Raw genomic sequence first — 23,359 nt, forward strand, 5'->3', positions numbered from 1 at the left:
GCAGCTGCTTTCTGAATTGCTGAAGGGAATTTTCATAAAAGACACTTAGGTTTATGTACATATATCACCTAGTGGTACTCAGAAACACAAAAGTTGATTTTTGGTGCTAAAATGTGAGCAAGGCTTGGTTTTGAGAACTACAAGCTGAATCTACTCCTCAAATCTTGTTCTTGACATACATTTCAGTGGATGTGCATTTTCTCTCACAAATTGCCACGGTCCAAGGATTTTTCTTATTAAGCATGAATACTGTGGCATGCCAGGAAGATTGTGACCACAATAAAAATAAAAAAGAAAGCAAAATAAAATCTCATATGAAAAGTTGATATCTCAACAGCAACAACAAAATACAGCCCCCATATCATAATAAAAAGAACCCAGAATAAAACAAACATGATCTTCCAAATAAGAAACCTATTGCTTAAGGAGAACATTGTTTTGTAGTAAATTAATATAAGCTGGGAGATTTTGTTAAGAATAATTTTCAGTGAAGGAGCATTTTCTAGTGGAAAATAATTTTTATTTATTTTTCAGCAGCTGACAGTTGATCCAGGCCTCTGATTCCACCTGGGTCTTCTTGGCACTACTGAAATCCAACTAATCCCTTGTGATACTAGCAATGTACAGGGCATATGCTCTAAAAGTTCTGATTAATCAAAGAGTCCAAAATTGTACGACTTAAGCAAAACCAATACATTTTTCCTTGTAGCCCCCTTCCCTCAGAATTGTTTTTTATAAAGAAAAGAAAAAGAAAAAGAAGAAAAAGAAAAAGAAAAAGAAAAAGAAAAAGAAAAAGAAAAAGAAAAAGAAAAAGAAAAAGAAAAAGAAAAAGAAAAAGAAAAAGAAGAAAAAGAAAAAGAAAAAGAAAAAGAAAAAGAAAAAGAAAAAGAAAAAGAAAAAGAAAAAGAAAAAGAAAAAGAAAAAGAAAAAGAAAAAGAAAAAGAAAAAGAAAAAGAAAAAGAAAAAGAAAAAGAAAAAGAAAAAGAAAAAGAAGAAAAAGAAAAAGAAAAAGAAAAAATAAAAAAAGAAAAAGAAAAAGAAAAAGAAAAAGAAAAAGAAAAAGAAAAAGAAAAAGAAAAAGAAAAAGAAAAAGAAAAAGAAAAAGAAAAAGAAAAAGAAAAAGAAAAAGAAAAAGAAAAAGAAAAAGAAAAAGAAAAAGAAAAAGAAAAAGAAAAAGAAAAAGAAAAAGAAAAAGAAAAAGAAAAAGAAAAAGAAAAAAAAAGAAAAAGAAAAAGAAAAATGAAAAGGAAAAACGAAAAGGAAAAGGATGACCTAAGAAGTGTGCCTGCAGAGAAGCACTGGAGATTTCAAAATCAGCAAATTTTTGTCTTGAGGCTCCTGAAATGTCGGAGTTTGAAGTAAAGTTTTATTCCAAATGCTGTCCGGGAACTGTACATGGATGACTGCGACACATTCGTTTTTCCTTTATTATTCTTGCACTGTAACCTGACTTTGGTTCAGGAAGAGGAAATCCATGGCCTTAATTGAAGCCAATCAGTGAAAGGTCATGGGGTAATACTTAACAGACAGGGATGGAGGAAGGGAAAAACAGGGGAAAGGTAAGGTCTCCACTTGCTTCAAAGACTCGGTTGGATCCCGGAGACAGAGCACACCTGGAAGGAGAATGAGCTTGGACCCCAAATATACACATCAACTGTGAGTCATAAAATTAAATGGAGTTTGTTTATATTATTTGCTTCCTGTTTCTCCACTGACCTGTGCAGCAGTAACCCCTGTGTGGGGAGGTATGGGTGCCTACTGCAAACGTTCAGGTGTTTATTACCATGGTGTGACTTCACCGAGAGGAGCCTCAGTGTTTCCATTAAGGACCAGATGTGGGGTTTTGCGGTTTCAGGCAGTCCAGAGGCTGGATTTAAATGAAATATTGACAGACAGTGTTCCAGAGTGTGATTAGTTGCTTCTGGAGTTGTTTTGTTGTTGTTGTTTTTGTTTTCACTGAGATCCAGTAATATCTCAACAATACTAAGCAGAGTATAGTTACCTCTCTAGTTTATTCCAGTGCTACAGCACCCCCGAAGTCAGAAAGCATTTTGTGAAATCTAAGCAATATTTCCTTGTGTTTTTGAAGTCCACTGTTCCTTCCCTTAACTACAGTGTACACAGAAAAGAAATTGGTTTATTGTTTACTTTTTAGAGCTGGTCTAGGTCTAAGCTGGTCATGGTCATGAGTTTTTCTTGTCTAAGATTAACATCATCATGATTCTTTCTGGTTTAAGATGGACATGGTCATGGTCTCTAAGGTAGTCATGATCTAAGGTTGCTCTCTGAGTTGTCCAGCATTAACTTTTTCAAGTTCCAGGTTTATTTAAAAGCATCCAAGTCAATTAGGTACTTGCTTAGATTAGCACAAATTCACAGGCTGAAATAGTTAAGCCAGATTTCTCATAAAGTACTGGGCTGTTTACTGTGTGTTAGGCATTTCTAAAACTCATACCATCTTTTTATAATCTGAAGTGGACTTCCAGTCACCTCCTGATCTGTGTGTGCCTAATGGAGGTATTGCATCTGCCCAGGCCAAGAGAATAATGAAAGTTCCTGACCAGCCCTTATCCAGAGCCACGCTTTACTTCAGGATTTCCCTTACCAAGGCCTGCACAGAGCAATGCAGGCATGTTTCGTGACAGACAAAAGATGAAAGACATTTTTTTTTGGAACATGTTTTGCTGTTACAGATATCTGTGATTCAAATCCTTAGACCTGACCAGGCTGTTGTTTATGTGGTGTGAAACAAAAGCTAAGTCTTCATCCTGGCTTAGCTATGAACATCCAGTTATAAACAGTGTTGGGAGCAGAATTTCTGCCTTTGTGCAGACAGACACATTTACAGACACACCAGGACAATGGTGTGTCTTCGAAAATAGATCTTGCTTGAGACTTATTTACACCTGTGTAAAGAAGCATTTGCTTTAAAATAGCAACCATTTAGTGATTCTATGAGCTTTAGAAATCTATTTTTAAATGGTTGTGAGGGATAAACAAAAGGAAATGTGCTATAGCAGGAATAACTAACTTCATTCTAGGTCCAAGGCCACATCATCAATACAGCAAAGTTCTTGTCTTTTCCCCACAATTGGAAAAGAATTTCATATTCAGCAGTTTACCTCGTGTAATGCAGTCCCTGTGGCCTCCTTAGCTAAACTGCACAGCGGGATTAGGAGTACAATGTGTGGGTAGAACTAGGAGTTCATCCAAAATTAAAAAAAAGATTGAGGGACATTTTTTTGGTTTAGACACCTATAGAAAACGATTTTTCTTTTCCATAATATGATAATATGATAACAAGGAGACTTCTATGACTTCCCTTGATTTTTGAAAATTCGAGTATTTTGGCAAAGTTACAGTTATTTGCAGGCATAGAAAGGTAAATCTATAATTGTTACTGCTCCTATTACTACTGTACTTGATATCATTGCTGTGCCCTATTTTCTCTGTGCTAACAGTAAGTTTCATTGAATTAGAGGATTTATACTGTATGTGAGGGCTCACTGGATTGATTGTACCTGAGATCTTGTTCTATGTTTGGCATCTGTATCAGGTATTTTAAGCTTAAATATATCTTTGAGAATGCATCTCTAAACTTTAGTTCCTGATTTGTGAAATTAAGATAATAGCCATTCTCCCTCTTCTAGAAGACACTGAAAAAACTTGGTATAAATTTGCACGTACCCTTGCTACATATCCAAGTAAACTGAAATCATGCTTATTTAGGATAAAAACCAGTGCTTTAATCTGCTCTTGTTCCTGCTGTTGCCCTACCTTTGCACTAGCAGAGACTTAGCGGAGAAGTCTTGAATCACACTTGTGTAGGTAAATACAAAATTTGATCCATACCATCTTCCCTTTTGATGACTTTTTGTGACTTCCAATGAAATTCTCAATTATCATGTGAAACCCGTGTAAAAAGTCGGGGAAGAGGTCCATCAGAGGTAGTTTTTGCTTCTTTGGTTTCAGATGACCTGGATTTTTTGTTCTTAGATGTTACTTGTAGATATTCCTCCAGGTTCCCCAAGTTTCACACTAATATTTAAACTTCTAGACTATCCTTCCTTGTGTTCAATTGAAGTCAATGTATGTATCTTTGAAAAACAACTTAAATAACTGACTACCCTTTTATTTCTTTGTGTGACTGCATTACATGCTGATGTTTCTAAGTTCAGAGTAGAACCTAGAAATTATCCCTATGGCCTTTTGTTGCAAGTTTTCTACTAATCATAATGTTGTTGCCACAGATGGTGAAAAATTAAGATGGTCAGTAAATTTAATTTCAAAGCCAGGTATCACTGGAACAAAACAGAGTGGAAAATCCTACACTGCTAGGAATACTCACCTGCAAAATACCAGTGTTTTAATAGGAATAAATCTGCAATCCTCCACCCATATTATGGTGTATCTATGCCTCAGACATCCCTTTAAGTTGTGCAGTGGATGGATGGGTTCACAGGGCTTTAGTGAAGAAGTGTATAGAAGTGGAAAAACTCAAAATAACTGAAACATGAAGTAATGACAACAGTAGCCTCCAGGGATCTGTTAAGTGGGGAGAGTGCTTACCACAGAAAATTTGTATGGACATTTGCTTTTCTGGTATTGGCTGGGCCTTATGGTTGTCATTTTGAATATTTATTAGAACAATACCACATGTTGATTGCCTACAGCCTTTGAATTAATTCCCACCCAATGGAGTGAGATGGAGCCCTGAGTCTTTTCAAGACTTATGTATCATCATTTCACTTACCACTGGCATGATTATAGGACACTACATTTTAATGATAAATTGTCTAGCTGTGAGACCCTCATATACCCACAAAGTGATTTCCAGCTGGAAAAGAAGAATAAACTGGTTGTTTAGAGTAGAGTCTGCTAATGCAATGCAGAGCACGAGCTGGAAATCACAGAGTAATGTTTTAGCAAACCTGCTCAAACCAGAGCAAGTAGGGATCTGTTTGAGCTGCAAATGGGGAATGGGAGGAAGCAGCAACGCATGTTTGCAGCCCAGAAAGCCAGCTGCATCCTGGGCTGCATCAAAAGATTTGTGGCCATCAATCACTGTCAAAGGTGGTGATTCTCCTCTTCTATTTTACTCATGTGGTGCCCCACCTGGAATACTGTGTCCAGCTCTGGCACCCCCAACATAAGAAAGACATGGACCTGTTGGTATGAGTCCAGAGGAGGGCTACTAAGTTAATTACAGGGCTGGAACACTTCTCCTGTGAAGACAGGCTGAGAGAGTTGGAGTTGTTCAGCCTAGAGAAGAAAAGGCTCTGGAGAGACCTTATGGCACATTCCAGTACCTAAATGGGGCTACAAGAGAGCTGGAGAGGGACTTTTCACAAGGAAATGTAGTGACAGGACGAGGGGAAATGGCTTTAAACTGGAAGACAGAAGGTTTAGATTAGATATTAAGAAGAAATTCTTTACTGTGAGGGTGGTGAGGGACTGGAACAGGTTGCCCAGAGAGGTTGTGGACTCCCCATCCCTGGAGGTGTTCAAGATCAGGCTGGATGGGGCTCTGAACAACCTGGTCTAGTGGAAGGTGTCCCTGCCCACAGCAGTTCCATTTAGTTCTAGGTGGAACTAGATGATCTTTAGGGTCTCTACCAACCTAAACCATTTTATAATTCTATGATTCTATGATCACTGACACAATATAATAGAATCACAGAATATGCTGAGTTGGGAGGGACCCACACAGATCATCAAGTCCAACTCCTGTCCCTATGCAGGACACCCCAAGAATCACATCATGTGCCTGAGAGCATCGTCTAAATACCTCTTGAAATCTGTCAGGCTTGATGCTGTTACCACTTCCCTGGGGAGCCTGTTCCAATGCTCAAGCACCCTCTAGGTGAAAATCTTTTTCTTGATATTCAACTTAAATCTCCCCCAGCTCAACTTAATGCCATTTTCTCAGGTCCTGTCACTGGTTGTGAGAGTGAAGAGATCGGTACCTGCCCCTCTGCCTCCTCTCATGAGGATTTTGAAGACTGCAATGAGGTCTCCCCTCAGTCTCATCTTCTCCAGGCTGAACAGACCAAGTGACCTCAGCTGCTCTTCATAAGACTTCTCCTCTAGACCCTTCACCATCCTTGTGGCCCTCCTTTGGATGCTCTCTAACAGTTTAGTGTCTTTTTTATATCATGATGCCGAAAACTGACACAATATTCAAGGTGAGGCCTCCCCAGTGCAAAGCAGAGTGGGACAACCCCCTCCCTCGGCCGGCTGGTGATGCTTTGCCTGATGCCCCCCTGGACATGGTTGGCCCTCCTGGTTGCCAGGGCACTGCTGACTCATATTCAACTTGCCATTGACCAGGACCAATTTGCAGGCAAGATGTGGAAGACTGAGTTAATCTTCCTTGCTTTGAAGGCAGCAGAAATATCGATCTCCATCAGCAGATATATCCTGTTGATGAGCCCAAAGTCCAAAACAGTTGCACGTCCTGTAGTTGTGGTTTCTACATGATGTCTGCCATAAACGGTCAGTTTTGGAGAGTCCAGAACGGCAGGTTCCTAATAGAATTGTTGTGCTTGCTTCTTCACTTTTATGAACAGATATCTAGCAACTGACAGTGGTCTGAGGACAGTTCTTTGTCATGAATTCATCATCTTGGATGTCTGCAGTAGCCTACCTGGCCCTCATGGCCTGCTTTTGACCATCTAATGAAATGTCTCTTTTAATGCCCCAGCTAGCACCCTTAATCAATCTATAATAAGTTGAACAAGACTGACAATAGTTTTCAGTGATTCCTATGTCATGACTTTCCTTCTGAAGGTGCCTCTTTCCTGTAAGTATAGAGAATCAAAGAATGTCTCGGGTTGGAAGGCACCGCAAAGATCATCCAGTTCCAAACCCCCTGCCATAGGAAGAGACACCTTTCACTAGACCAGATTGATCAGAGTGCCATCCAACCTGGCTTTGAAAACTTCCAGGGATGGGGCATCCACAGCTTCTCTGGGCGACCTGTTACAGTGCCCCTGTTACACTAGGGGTGAAGGCATTTCTTCAGAATATCTGATTTAAACCTACTCTCAGTTTGAAGCCATTCCCTCTTCTTCTGTCACTCCATGCCCTGTTTCTTGTAGGCTCCCTTCAGCTATTGGAAGGCTGCAATTAGGTCGCCCCAAAACCTTCTCTTTTCCAGGCTGACATAAGCACTACAGTTATACTCCTAATGTTCATTAAAGGAAATATGGCCTCCATGGTACATGAATAAGCTTGGAAGTGGCCTCAAAAGGCTCCTGCTGTGTTACTATATTGTGTTAGCTCCTTTGTAATCTGCTATGTCTCTGCAACATAGAAGTTTCTACCCATGGTAGATGGTCATTACCAAGCTTTCATGTTCTCACAAAGCTTGTCACATGTTTGAAGCTTATAATCTGCTTTTTATTTTAAAATTGTTTTTTTCTCCTAGAAAATAAATGTCCCCATATTCTTTCCTTTTCTGTAAAGTTCATTAGAGACAGTGCTGGGGACTGTGCTCATTAGGTGGAGTTATCATCTTTCTTTGTCAAGCCAGAGTAATCAGGTATTGGATTTTAGCACTGGTAGACAACTCAGCCCCACACAGCTGTTGATCGCTCTTCCCTCAGTGGACTGGGGGAGAGAATTAAAAGGGTAATAGTGAAAAAATTCATGGGTTGAGATAAGGAAGTTAATAGGTAAAGCAAAAGCTGCACATACAAGTAAACAACACAAAGCAAAACAAGGAATTCATTCACCGCTTCCCACCAGCAGACAGACGTTTTGCCATTTCTAGAAAAGCAGGTCTTCACATGCAATGGTTACTTGGGAAGACAAACACTGTGCCTTTAAATATTTCTTCTTTCTCCTCTCTTCCCCCAGGTTTATGTGCTGAGTGTGGCTCCATATGGTGTGGAATATCCCTTTGGTCAGCTGGGGTCAGATGTCCCCTCCCAATTCCTTGTGCAGCCCCAGCCTCCTCTCTGTCAGGGAAATGTGAGAAGCAGAAAAGGCCTTGGTGCTGTCTAGGCACTGCTCAGCAATAACAAAAACATTGCTGTGTCATCAACAATGTTTTCAACACAAATCTAAAACATAGCACTATATGAGCTACTATAAAGAGAATTTACTATTCCAGCCTCAACCAGTTCACCAGCAAAGGGGAGTGCGCTGCTTGGGTGCCAAAGTTGGCTTGTGGTGTGCTAATAGTTGTGAGGCTTTAGTGACCTAGCATGGTATCTAAGCTAATGAGCTAATGATATGTGGACACTGTAGTAAGGGAAGTGAAGGGTTTCCCAGAGCTCACCACTCTAAGTGGCACAAAAGGGGGAGCATCTTGGGGCAGAAGCAGAGTGTCATCTCTGTGCTGTATGTTGATATCCAGGGTGGGCAAGTTCTTGAAACTGGCCTCCAAAATCAGAGGTGACAACAGTCATTGGAGAAGATATGTGTTTCTCTGGAAGGACCATCTGGGAGATGGATTATATATCTCTGCCTCACCAAAGTTTGACATAAAGCACCCCTTCAGACCACTTACTCCATTGAGAAGAACCATCGTATGCAGTATATTGACAAGTTTCTTGTCTGATCTGGTCCTTAATATTTAGGAAAATTTTTCTAACTGGTCTCGGGAGGATATTTAACAACCTTACACATGTTATTGCATGATTTTTTTTCTGAGATTCAGTCTAAATTTTTGTTGACTTAGGTTTTACCCTCTTGCACCTTGCTATATCAGCTGAATGGCTTTAAGCAACATTTTTTCTTCTTCAAGGCTTCAGCCTTGGTAATGTTTCACATCATTAATAGTAAGAAAACTATGCAGATGTAATTTATGGGGCACATACACAGCAGAGCTCACTACACAAAGGCACACCAGTTCAGAGTGGAGCCACGGGCCTTTGTTTCCGGATGATGACTTCATCGGCTTTGGATCAGACCCATGGGGAACCACAGTTAAAATAATCACTTAAATAACCAGAGTTAATGTATAATTCTTTCAAATCCCAACAGTTTTTAGAAGCTAGCTTACTACTGTCTTGGCTGTTTTATTCATTGCTAGTTGCTTTTTCTCCATTTGGAGATGATCTGATTTTCTGACGATCTCATTTTAAAAAGGCTCATTGCAATTAATCAGTGTTGTTGGGCTGGTTTTCTGGAGTGCTTATTACACTTCAGCTATGCTGAGCTCCTTTCTGTAATGCTGTCTAAATGCATTCCAGATTTAACTTTCTGTCTCTTTTGCAGGCTCTGTTACACTTCACACACTAGGCCAGATGAGGTAAGTTCTGTAATGCCATTGTGGTAGTGTTGCCATGGAGGCCAACACCAGATGAGTATTGGACTTCTATCTTTTCCATACTGGACAGATCATCTGCGTGGTCTGTGTGGAGAGGAAGTCTCTTCTCCTCTTGGTCCTCCACTGGTGTTGAAAACTAGTAATACAGTAATAATTTGCACCTGGGAGCACATAGACACTCTACCCTGCCGTGTGCAAGGCACCATATAGAAAGAGAAGAAAACTGACATTGTACCAAATAACTTAAAATCTAAGGTAATGGTCAATTTTAGACAAACAAAAACAGTAGCAAATGGAAATTCAGAGACAGAACTTGTCAGCCTGACTTGCAATGACCTTCCCACATCACCTGACCTGGCTGTTGTCAAGATACTTTGTGGGAAGTCACCATTCTTCTCTTAGAAAAACCCAGACGTTCTTCTTGACTTACATCTGTAGTCCTTCTGGATGAAGAGAGAACTCAGGCTCCTGATCCAAGACATATAGCATGGCTATGTATTCATCACTGTTTAAATGAGCAAGTCAAGAGTTTCATGACACAGTTTCCTCAAAGGGAAGGAGCTGTGGCTAGCACAACATCTGGCAATGCTGACGTAATTTACTGTTTAATTCACATCATCTGTTACCAGTCAGAGACTCTCAGAAATGCAACATTGTAAGATGCAATTATTCTAAACTCTGGTCACAAAATTTCCCACCGAAGATTTGGGAAAAGTAATTTTTTGTGCTGTGCGCATGCGACACACCATCCTTCTGGCTCAAATTGAGTGCCAGTGTTATATCATTTGGCTGAACATCATACCATAATCCCTAATAGACATCTGAACTGTGGCTTTTTCACCCTGTGAGATAAATGCAAAAAGGTGAAAGTATTTCCACTGACTTTCGCTGACTTGTGTTAAACACTCATGGGATACAGAATCCTTTCTACCAGTTGTTGTTTTCCTGCTTCCACTGACCTGCTGATTTGTATACATGTGGTGCCATGAATTTCTTCTTCCACCATATTTAGGGAGTGGGGAGGAACCACTGCCTTGGTAAGGAACTGATACAGCATATCGTGATGAGTTTCTGAAGGATTTTGTGTTCCCTTCATTATGAAAACCTGGTTTTTTAAGATTATATGGCGTTAAGAAAGACTTGAAAGCTGTGATCTCATAAGTGGCGTGATAGTACTGAGAGCAGGCTCAATGAGACAAACTACATGAAGGAAACATGATGCCCATGTGAAGGAATGGTCTGTGAATAGAGGTAGGGAGGTGCTGAATCCTAACCGTCAGCTCAACCTCATGCCCAACACTGAACACTGCTTATTTTTAACGAGAATTCTTTAATCTTTAATGAAGGTTACCTCACAAATACCCAATATTTTTGAGGACAAGGTGTTACACTGTCTCTCTTTGAAAGTGAAAGCCTTTAATTCTTGTCAGAGCTTCATTCTTCTTGGTGCTCAGTTTGGAGTAATGAATCTTGTTTTTCCAGGAAAGACTAGATAAAGTGTATCTAGAGGGTTTCTAGCTTATTTTTTCTTGAAAATCTCTAGTGGTTAATATAATAAAAGGCCGTGGGTGTTGCGTAGTTTCAACCACAGAAAGAACAGCTTTTGCATTAGAGTATGTTTTTCAAATCCTGCTATGGCAGACCTTTCAAATAACTGATGGCCTTGCAATTGTCATTTTCTAAAGAGAGCAGATAGAGTACATCTGAAGAGAGGAAGAGAAATATTACCTAGACTGGAGATCAAAGGACACTTCCACTGGGACCAAATCCAGTTAATGCTATATTTACTTTAATAACCTCCAAGGAAGGGTACCTATCCATTTCAGTCTCACAATCATTTATGAAAGCTACCAAGGAGGAAATTACAGACCTGAAAAGTCGGCTGCAGGAATTCATCTCATGCTTATTCAAATAATGGCTTGCTGATTACTGGAGCTTTCATTTCTGAAACAGAAAAGAAAATCTGCTCTTTGAAAGCCACATGGAGGCATGTGAGATACAGAGGATCATTCATGGGTTCAGCACTGATTTAGGAGGCTCTTTAAATGGGCATAATCTATTTCCTCCTCCTTGACAGCTTCTCAGTGCATGTCTGACTGCAGCATCTGACTGTCCCAGCTGTGGCTGAGCTAGTGAGACACTGTATGCTGCACATGTGTAGTGTGACATAATGTGTAATGTGCAGGGGAGCACAAGAGCACAAAAGATGCCAGTGCAGCAACTGAATCTGCCTAGTCCTTCTGTAAACAAGCTATTAATCCCAAATACACTTCCAGAATTTAGCTAGTGCGTTTTTATGGTGTGCTCTCTGAAGAGCAAGTGATGTAATCATTCAGATCCATTTTTGATGCAGGCTACAAGTAAAATGTAGATAGGAGTGCAGTTCTTACCCTTTGGCTACACCTATGCTACTAAAGACAATGAGTCAGGTGTGTTCTCTGACCTGGGTACATCCTCGCAACATGACTTGTAAGTGTATGGTTAAACTCCTCCTTTAGATGAGGCGGGTCAAAGATGCATATTGGGATGAATCCTCCATTGTGGCCAGCACTACTGTTTGGAGTTGATGGTAAGGGTGACCATGAGATAGCACTCAAACCCGTGTCCTCTCTCATCTAAGTTTACTAATGCAGCTGTAGTCATAAGGCCAGGATAGGTTTTACCCACTACTGTTGAAAACCTTTGACTGTGCTGACTCCATCCTCCCCTCTCCTTGCTTATTCTTGGCTTTTCCTGGCCTTCTGCACTGTTGCTGCTGTTGACAATTAGGACTCTCTGGTGATGACTTCTGTCCACCTCTGTAGCACAAGGAGAGCATGCTGCCAGCGTGACAGCATAGAGTGAACACTTTTCATCTGAAGATACAGTGGAGAGGCTTCATGGACCATAGGAGGCCAGTGGGATGTAGTGAGCATTGCACCACCTGTTGTTGCTCAGGTGGTGTGGAGGACCCTGGACCTGGCAGAAACTGAGATCCTGTTTGGGTATCAGCTTCTCCTCACTTCTGATGGTGGCAGTAGCAAATATCTTTTGGACTTCTAGCATAAGTGACCAGATATTTCACTGAAATTGTGTTTATCTGTCACAGATTCCTCCTGTCCTTGGAACTATCAAGGTACAGAAGAAGGGAGAATTCTGAAACAGGACAGATTTTAAAATGATTTCTCAGGAAGTGCACAAAGTCCATGCTGAAGGTTGAACTCAGGTCTCGAGCTGTTCATTGAAGCCAAAGGAATCTTATTAAGGACTCAGTGACCAGAACAATTAAAATCAAACATTTGGTTAAATGAGGACTTTTGATGTTTTCTCTTTTCCTTTCCTAGTCATAAAAAGGTAAGTATATAAAAACACTTCCATCGGTAATCTTCTTCAATAAGTGGCGTTAGTTAAAATCATACAGCTGTGTGCAGAAGAGAAATAGGGTAAAAGGTATTATATATACATATAGAGAGACAATGAGTGAAGTTACACAAAAAGCATATGTGGGAATAGGCAAAAATGAGGGTTCTTACGTGTTTTAACTTTATTGCGTGGTCACAGCTGGAACATGTGCACAAGAACTGTCACTCTTTTATCAACAGCTGATACTTCACTGCATTCTCACACACTAACAAAATGCTGGCATGCAGGAGATTTGATGAGGAAGACCTGCTGTTCCTGCCACTGTAATTAATCATGCTCTTTATGGCTGGATATTAGAGAGAATTCAGTAATACTTAAGGATACATAGGTTATGGGAAGTGAAATATTTGCTATTTTTACTCCTCCTTGTGAAGAAAAAAATTGCCATCCCACTTAAAAGACTTTGAGTGGATTAATTTTCTTATTCCAAGCTAAAGGGTCTCAGGTCTCATTCTGAGGTCAGGAAACGATAATAGGACATCCTTCACTTCAAGTGTCATTGCCTATTGTTTTGGGTGCTAGTAACAGAAAAAAAAATTATCCCTTTCTCAGAAATTCATACTAAGGCTGAACTTTTATATTTAAAAAGCAGCAAACAACAAGATCCTAGTGGAAAGTAGAAAAGACTTTAGGATGGAACTTGGGAGAGCTATATTTTATTCTTGACTCTTGGGGAAATTACCACAACTCCTGACTTGTTTTTCCTTTCTCACTCCTTATTCTGCCTGTCTTGTTTGTGGGAGCATCTTTGCTGTGTGTTTGCTGTCTGGAGGTTTGCTGGGTTTGCTATTATACTACTTGCAGCAGCTCTTTCCGTAGCTATACCTGTAGCCAACCACCTGGGATGTATCTGAGAGTCAAGGCTTTCCCAAGTTCTGGTCAGCTGCTGTCTGACAGTTTTTTGTTCCATGGTTTTTTATTCAGAGTCTGATAACTGTAAGTCTGTTTGGAACAGCATTTTTGTTCTGTGGCACTGGCTTCAAATTTTGGCACTTGGAGTGTGTATCCAGTCATGAGTAAAAATTTACCCTGATTATTTCAGGTGGGAAAAGGTTTTTGCTTTCTTGCAGTATGTGGAACACACAGTAACAGTGATCAGGGTGGAGTCAAGAGTACATTGCCTAGGAAACAATGTTTTCGCTTTTCTTCAAGATGAATTCCCAGTTTTCAAACACCACAGAGCTTTAGCCAATTGGGTGGTTGTGGGGGAATTCAAGGTGTGACATTGAAGTCTGTCACTTACATTATTGATAGAGCTTAATGTAAAGCCTGTGCTAAAATGCTTTAGGTCTAGTCTGTGGGAAATGGAGACTCCCCTTGCCTTTGTCTTTTGGCATCTCTGGCACCAGATAAAGAACAACTCAACCACATGCAGCTTCCAGTTTCCCCTGATGACTGGACCACAGCAGTCAATGAACATGATGAAGATGAGAAGAATAGGCTTTCCTAGGAACCAGCTAAGAGACTAAGGAACAATACCAAAAAAAATATTGATCAGTTCATTGAAAATGGAGATATTTTGCCATTATTTTTGCAAAACTAAGTTCTAGACTACCATTTTATTTGTGTCCCTGCTTTCTGTGCTTTTGTTGATCTCTTCCATTAGTTAGCTCCCACCAACTTCTGCATGAGAGCTTGAGGAGCTGTTTAGTTTGAATGTTGATTCCAGAGCTTCTAATTCCCTTCTGGCTTGCTCACGACATCTCATGTTCTGCCTCCACTTCTCCTTCCAGCCACTGGTTTCTCATCTTACTTTTTGCTTGTACTCCTTCCAACTTCCAGGGAATTTTTTACCTTTTCCCATCCTTCTCAGGCTCCTGCCAGTCCATTGCCATGGTCTGACAGCCTTTTCTGTGTGCATGGCAGGAGGAGCTAGCAGAGCACGATGATGCCTAAACAATGACCTGCTTTGGAAGGGAGAGCTTTTTTCTAATTTTGCTGTTGCTCTGATGCTACAACAGACAATTTGGACAAAAGCAGTAGAGTTAAAGTGATGGCACTGAGCTACTGGTGCCTGCTCAGAACCCAGGAAGGGGAGTTTGGAGGGCAGAAAACCTATGGTTGACAATGGTTGACAATGGTGGGTAAACAGAAAAGTGGACAGCAAAGTTAGATCTCATTTAAATGCAATCCCAGGAATGAGGTTGGTGTGCATAGTATTTGAAGTATTTTCCCTTACTCCTATGGCTAACCAGGAACAGTGGTTTGTTTATTTAAGTGGCTCTTAAGAAATCTACTTAGGAAAAAATATAGACTAGGAGTTCATCTGCTGGCAGAGATTCTTCTGATACTACCACTAATCACAGTGTTGCTTGTGGTGAGTAGAAACTTCTTGTTTCCCACGGGTTATTATCTGTCTCTCTCAGTAGTGCTCTGTGGTGTGTGGCGGGCTGGTTTATGTGTGTGGGATGATGGCAGTGCTGGCTGCTCGTTAGCTCCCCTCACTTTCTCTGATCATAAAGGATGATGCAATGTGATGAACTCTTCTAAGGCTGATTCAGCACCACTTAACATTGATTCAGCACCAGTTCTTCACTTTCTCAACATGCTCACAGGCAGTGCAGTTTTGTGTCACTGGGACATAAATATCTCAGTTGTATTATGATCAATGAGTTAATACATTGGGACAGGTTTATCCATCTAACTTTGTATTTTACAGATACAAAGATCTGTTTACAGATCTGTCACAATCATGATCTCAAGAAAAAATACTTGAGTCTTACATTTGGAGAACAGTGTAGCTGCATGACTTGCATTGGCACTCTGCAACATTGCTCAAAAGCCACTTTCAAGTCTCTTACCTGCAACCTAAACCTGGCATTAAGAAATCAGAAATGGTTCAGAAAATGTTGCATAAGCCTCTGAGACTGGGAAAAACTTACTAACAGTGCTTTTTGAAGCAGTATCTTCTGTTGCACGGGGCTAGATGACCCTTTGATCTGCCTCCACGGGAAATATCCTAAATTCTTAATTAAAGAAGATTGCTGAAGAAGATTGGGAAGGGAAATTTGGAATGATCAGTAGAAAGGGTGACTGAGAGGGAGCTCACATGGCCCAGCTTTGGCAAATGTCCCGAAGAGCAGTGCTTCTCAAGCCTTGGAGTGTACACAGTGTGTGTATAGGCCAAGTACACAAATCTGTGAGGGTTGTTGCCCAAGTATGTTAAAATTAAAAAAGATGAATGACAGCTGGATTAAATAGTAGCTGGGCAATTACAAAGACTTTCATTTTTTTTGAACAAAGAAGGCATCAGCTTGAATATAAATATAGAAGAATAAACATTTATGATGTGGGGAAAGAACCTGAAGAGGAAACTGCTGTAGCAGCAGTGATACACAGCAGCTTGACACCAGCATGGGTCACCTGTTGGTGTTGACTTGATGTCCAAGCCAGACTCAGCACCCTGCTTTGTTCTTTATTTGGCAGGAAGGCAGAAGATGAGCTCTCTAACATCTTCAACAGAAGCATCTGAAAGATTAGGCATCTAGTTTACAACAAAACATTCTATAGGCAAAACCCCCAAACGTGTTCCCTTGGGAATGTGGGGTGGGAAAGATCCCTTTTCCAGTAGTAAGTCTCACTTAGATCAGTTTTAGGATGGGATGAACAGTCCTCTGAGAGTGTAAAAATCTCCCTGCTGGGATAGATGACTCTTTTTTAAACTAATGGCAATGGTAGTGCAAAGCCTCAGGTTCCCCTCTTGCTCCTCTCCCCACTACAATCTGCTTTCTCTCCATTTGAGGGCTTACCCAGCACAGCCAGGTAGCCACGGACTCACCAACTCTGCTCGCTGAAGATTTTTACAAACAGCCTCTCTCTGGGTAGTGGCTTTAAAAACACATCCCCGTTTTATACAAAAAGGCAGGATTGCAGATGGAACCTCACAGTTGAAACCACTTTTCCTTTCTCTACTTTATCTGTACTATGAGCACATGAGACAGTTTAATTTAGCTGAAAGTATAGCAGAAATTTTCACCTTTACCAGTTACTGTACTTTTAAATGAACTGCAGAAAATTGTTCAGTATCTGTTTTGGATACTTCTGATTCTGTTTGCTATATATTTCTGATACATATCTAGGTAAGATATGATGGTACTTAGTAGTAGAATGTAATGATGTGTATGATTTTAGGGGATAGAAAAATATACGTGTTATAGTATGGTTTTGTATGTATGCAGGGAAGGAAAATGGAAGATTAAACTCCAGAGACCTTTAATCATTGAGTATATGGAGACCATATGGAACCGATTGTTGGCATATTACACAGTAAAACACACACACAAAAAAAGTCAACCCTACAAGTAATGTTTTTCAGGCAAATTATTTAGCTATAAAATTATTGTTTCAAAAAAATTGTTTCAAAAAATATTGTTTGAAGCAAAACAGCTTATACCAGGAATTTATTTAAAATCTTGCTCTCACCACAGATTTGTAGCTAGGGGATCTTGTTTAGAAATTTTTTTTTTCCACCTGAAGAACTACTATGTTAGGGCAGTGGGTTTCCCAGCAGAGAAGTGGGTTAAAATTTCACATTAATACATCCATAACTCCTTTTTCAGTTCCAGTGTAGCTGCTCTAGAGTGCTTTGATTTTTGAGCATTAATATAAACCATCTTTAACCTCAGTATGTGTTCCAAACACAGATGCCCATGTGTATTGTTTGTTTATATTTGTTCTTTTAAAAATATACTTGATATATTTAATTCAATAAACAAAAAAAATTTCAACCTCTAGAATAATTCCTCTGACAAGATGTGCAGGAACACACACATCCTCATTGCACATCAGGGAAAGACAATGACTTAAGCCATTTAGTCACCTCTTACCATTTCATCACAGTGACACATGGGGACACCATTTAATGAAGTTCTTACATATAATTTCTATGATGAAGAGAATGAGATATTCAACAGAAGCATAATGAAAAACAGCTGGAAGGGGGGGGAAGGGAGGCAGGCATAGTTTAAATTCTTATCTTGTCCATGTACTTACTCTGTTTTTGGATATACCAAATATATCAGAATTATCACTGCCACAGCAGGTATTCACTTAGTGTAGTGACTTTCGTGATATGCAGGTAGTCTAACAAAGAACAGGTCCAGTTAAAGGGGCAGAAGTGGTCAGAAAGGCAAAGGACTTCTGTTGGCTAAAATTCTATTTGTGACAGAAATGTGCAGAAAGAAATAGCAACCCAAGAGAGCCAGATCTTCCTTATCGTTTTCCCTGTGTTCTGGCAAAGCCTCGAAGGTGACAACAATGAATACCATCAGCTGTAAGCTCTGATTTATACCAGAATAATACAGCTGTGATGGAGAGACATGGGAAAACAGTGAATCTCTACCAATATGTGTTAGAGGAGCTATATGTTGTATCACTCTACCTCTGTTGGATAAACATATTGGATAAAAGAGAATTAAGAATATGTGCCACTTCTTTCTTTGACCCTGATATTATTTTATTGACACTCTTATAATCAGTGGGTTTCATTGGATGTTATTTATGAGGCAGCGTTTTCATATTATAGTTTTGGTAATAGCACTGACATGCAATACTTCTGGTAGTGGGTGTTTGTTGTCTTGTTTAGCTTAATCCTAATGGATAAACATAACAGTCAGGATTTTATGGTTATGTGTTTCAATGGGATGCTGAGAAAGAAAATTAAATATTTGCACAAATCCTGCAAGCATATTTGACTCAATGTTGGATATGACTCCAAGTATTCATATGACAACATAACCTTTAGTTCAGTTCTAAGTCAAGAGGAATTCTGTGTTATGCAACTAAGATGGACCCAAAATATTGTCTCTAATAATGATTGCTACTGACATTTCCATACCTAGTACTCACTGACATTAAGTCGAGGAGAAGGTAATAAATCTCAGTTCTGTTGTCAGAGTTTTCAAAAGATGATGGTGCTGCCACCTAGGATTTTAGAGTAGGTACCTCTACAATTTTTTCAGGCTTAAAAGGAATAGGCGCTAAGATGCTGGAAATTTAAGCTGTTATTGAAACATATAGCAGGCAACCCTTCTCATGCATATCTTGTTTTCTCTAAAGCCAGCTCACAAATGGTGCTCATACATGGCTTTAGACAAATCTACAGGGAGAAGTGAGCTGCTGTTCCATGAAAACTTGGCTAGGTGACAAAAATAATATGCTCGCTGCCTTAGAGGTCCTTGTCAGACTGAGTTTTTGCCACCACAATCTACAGGCGCTTTTCTCCACACATGTTATTTGATAGTGAAATCACTGCAGTGCCTCCTGTAACATATATCAATCTTCTGTCAAAGGGAGCCCAAGACAATGAACAAAAAGAGCTCCTATGAGGACTGGAGCTAACTGGCTAGTGCTAGGACATATCAACTTTTACTTATATTTGGCTTGGAAATAATTTGCCAGTAAGCCTGGTTATATACAACCTTCTTCAATGTCTGTATTGTACAAGTATTTTTGCTTGCAGATATTCACACTGCAAGCTGGGTTGAAAGATATTTTGTCTGTTCTTCCTGGTACAGTATACAATCTGGCAAATTGTTCTATTTCTGATTCACAAGGGGTTTGTCAAATAGTTATTTTTGTGCAGCTAAGAGGAACTAAAGGAACTTTAAGGATTCATTAAAAATATTGTTTTTTTCAATACCCGAACCTTGCAAAGTATGGACAAGATTTGCTTTAATTTGGATTCATAAATCAAAATGGTTATAGTTCTCCAGCCAGGAAGTCCCTTGCTGCACAAAGAAGTGATGGGAAGGAGGGGTACAAATCTCTTCAGTAATTTTGAGAGCCTATATGATGAAAGGCTGTGTAAGCTATACATGATCTCCCTACTCTCAGTGTTCCACATATTGGGTGGAAGCAGGTGAGTCTTGCAGCTCAAAGTGTACAAATGGAAAGGAGCAGCTGATATTCAACCTTTAATAACAAACCCAGATCCCTTCAAAGGGCAAATTTGTGCCTCTCATAAGTACCACAGAGCTTCCAGCACTTTATGGCTGTTGAGTCTTTAAAATAATGCTTAAACCACTTTAAATAGCAAGGCCATCTTCACAGGGTTCTCCTTCTGCTCCCAAGAGGCACTGCTGACCCCATCCGTTTTCTGCTCAGATATAAGGGTCTGTCCTGAATTAACCATGTTTCCTGGTGGTAACTGGAAAACCTTTCTATTTTCCCTTCAAACAGCAGAAAATGTAAACTTTTTGTATCCCTTAAAGAGGAAGAACCCACACCAGAACCCTTTTTTTCTCAAAAAAGATTGTTGTTTTATTATTGAAAAACTGAAATGTTCAGATATTTTCAGAGAAAAAAATCCATATAATTCAGATTTCTGTTAAAAAAAGAAGGGTTGACTTAGCTGCCACTGTGGACCAGCAGTAATCTTCAAATCTCTCTCTCTCCTGTCTTTACACTGGAACACTGCTTTCCAGTGTATATTTACTGCTTAGTGTACCCAAAGAGATTAGTAGATTTACAAAGCTAGCAGTAAACATCTTAAATTGGTTCTTAACAGACTTACCATTAGATTCTTTGAAAGCTCGATTCACACATTTACCCATCCTGATATACAATATGGCAGCAAAATACAGCAGCAAAAAACTTCACCTTAGAAGTTGTTACAGACCAGGACTTATTTAAATGTAGCTGTCATTCTGGCAACAGAAACCTCTACTTGATTGCATGTTAAACATGGTCCATGGTCTTTCAGCCCTCTGAACTGCAAAGAACATCTTGAATGTTTGTGTCAACATCTATAAAATTAAGGTCACTGTGTAGCAGACAGGACTCAGGAATCAGGACATGTACTTGACATGGTTCAGGGCTTCTAGGAGGTGCTCACAGTGACATTTAGGGAGAAGCTAACATTACCCAAAGGGTCTCTTTTTCTGGAAAGTAACAGCATCTTGGCTAAAGCCCTGACTCAAAATTTCACTTTTCACTATGCTCTGGGTTAATAAAATCAAACAACAACAAAAACAAAGAAAAAAGTCCTCCAACAACTATCTGAAATAAAAGGACTCAGTGAAAGGGCAAAGGATACAAACAGAATAAGTGGCACATTATATGAAAATCTTCAAAACAAAGACTGAGACAGTCTTGCAGGTAAGAAAGATCCCAGAGAACTCTTGTCTTAGGTGGTCTGAGCAGAGGATCCTTCCCATTGCTCTCTTTCCAGGACTCTGCCAGGACAGCTCCACTCTGTCCGAAGACACTGCTCAGATCCAACGAGATCAAACAGTTGAGGAGCTGCAGTGGGGTGCATTATGGAGACCATATCAGTCTGTATGGGGAGGCAGGGTTGCTTTCTTTTCCACTGACTCATTGCCACAAGAAAAGAAAGAATCTAAATCTATTCCACTATTTTATTCCACATAGATCTACTCAGCTGTAGCTACTCAGATTTTAGGGGTGTGTTTAAATATATATATATATCTTCAGCACAGCTCGTATGCTGCATATATACTGAAAACTGTCCTTCTAATCACACTATAATACTATCATAACGTGGTAAGAATGACTGCTTTGGCTTCCCCTCAAAACTTAATTTGTGCCTTCAAGAAGCAAAGTTTCATGGTGGAACTGTGGTTGCCAAAATACCAATGAAGCCATTTACTTCTTTATCCTGTGACACCACAGAGCTTTGTTCCTACAAGTGTCAGTATGTCTTAAAACCACTGCATTCTTTACATACTGCTGGTTGGTAAATCTGTATTTAGAACACAGTGAAGTCAAGAGTTGTTTCTTCAGATATGTGATTAATGTTAGGCCTCACAGTGCCAACATACATACCTAAGGAGAACAAGTCTTATGCGGAATAGGTGAAGGAGCTGAGTTTGCTTAGCCTGGAGAAAAGAAGGCTCAGGGGAGAACTTATCTCTTTCTACAGCTACCTGAAAGGAGGTTGTAGCAAGGTTTAGATTGGATATTAGGAAAGATTTCATCACTGAAAAGGTGGTCAGGCATTGGAAGAAACTGCCCAGCGATGCTGTGCCCATCCCTGGACGTTAAAAGACACGTCGATGTGGCACTTAGGGACATAGTTTAGTGGTGGACTTGGCAGTGTTGGGTTGATAGTGGGACTTAAAGATCTTAAGGGTTTTTTCTAACTTAAACAATTCCATGATTCTAAATAAGAATGTCATTCAAGAAAGACATGGCAAGGTAAGGTCTGGCTTGTTGTAGTACAGACTGTTTTTCTGGTGCTAAAATCTGCATTTAAAAGCTTTACTTCACATATTTCACAATCTTGTCCTGTACATTCTATAATGCCCTTTTACATTTAGTATGACTGCCTTCAGGGACCTACCTGTTTCACTGTACATTGTTTTTGTGTCCACAACATTCATTTAAAAACACAACAGAGTATTTCAGATGATGTGACCTTCAGCACTAGGAATGAATGAAAGGCTGAATCAACAAGCCTTAAAGAGTCACTGGAATTAATTTGTTCTATAATATATATCCTGCTATGTGTGCATGTATGTACGAAAGGGGGTAGGAGGGCCTGAAGTCCTTCATGGTCTTTGGTTGTTCCCCAAAGACTTTGTCAGGTATTCATTGCTTCACAGACTGAAATGCCAGTGAGAAACCTTTTTGGGGTGGGGCTGTAAAGATTTTTTTAGCTTCTTTTTCTCTTTCATCCAATTAGCAGTTTTGATTCCATGAAGAGTAGAACAATTTCAGGAGATGAGAATAAATGTAGTGTGTGGGAGCCATTCTGGGATGCAAGAATGGAGACCCCCTTAGGCAGTACAAGGAAGATTTTTCTCATTTAGTGTTTTGCCATTGATTGATACCAGCAAACTGGTATGTACAGGGTACTGAGGTTGTAGCCCATGTTGAGACTGTAGCCCATGTTTTTTTAGGGCTAGTCTTGGATGTTTGATGTCCTAAATATCCTTTAAAAAAACCTACTACTTTGAGTGATGGATGCACAACTGGGAAAGTAATGACCAGTTTGTAGATGTAGAAATAATTCAGGCTTAACAGGCAAGCCAAGATGCTCAGTGCTGCCAAGAGAGAGATACTTTCAGTGTTGGAAACCTCAGTGCCTAGAAACTGAAGATGTATGTAGGAAGAGAGAACTGCTGAGTGAGGTTTTTGATGTATCTGACAGGACTAAACATCTAACCTTATGTCGAGGCCATTGGAGAGAAACAGATGCTTGTGGTCTAAACACAGGTGCTGCTCTCCAGAAGTGCATTTTCTTTCCATAGGCTACCAAGGGAATGCAGATGATGAGTCAGGTGTGACACCCGCACAGTCAATAGTTACAGCTGATGATGGGCCCTCTGCTTTCTTTCCTTTTTTGCACTACAAAACTGAAGTGAAGATTCTGTACCTCATCATGAGGGGTCACACAGGATTTTTCCTTTCTACATTGCTTGATGAATTTATTGTTTTCTTCAATTTCTCCCTTTTTTGGCCTTAAAATCTGTTTCTTTACTGGAAGGAAATAACAGCGCTCGTGCACTTAGGGTAGCAGGTTCTCTAGAAATACCCACAGAAGAACAGATCAAGCATTTTCACCAATCTTCTGGAAAACTGCCAGCACAAAAGACAGCCACAAGCGACCTTGATATTACTTTTCATAGGTCAGTGCTGCTGAGAATTCTTGAGGTTTTTGGCCTTTTTCACTCTCATTTACAAAGAAGTGTTAACTTGCACTCTCAGAGGAACGCAGCC

This window comes from Pseudopipra pipra, chromosome 1 (genome assembly GCF_036250125.1).
Source record: "Pseudopipra pipra isolate bDixPip1 chromosome 1, bDixPip1.hap1, whole genome shotgun sequence".
Taxonomy (NCBI): domain Eukaryota; kingdom Metazoa; phylum Chordata; class Aves; order Passeriformes; family Pipridae; genus Pseudopipra; species Pseudopipra pipra.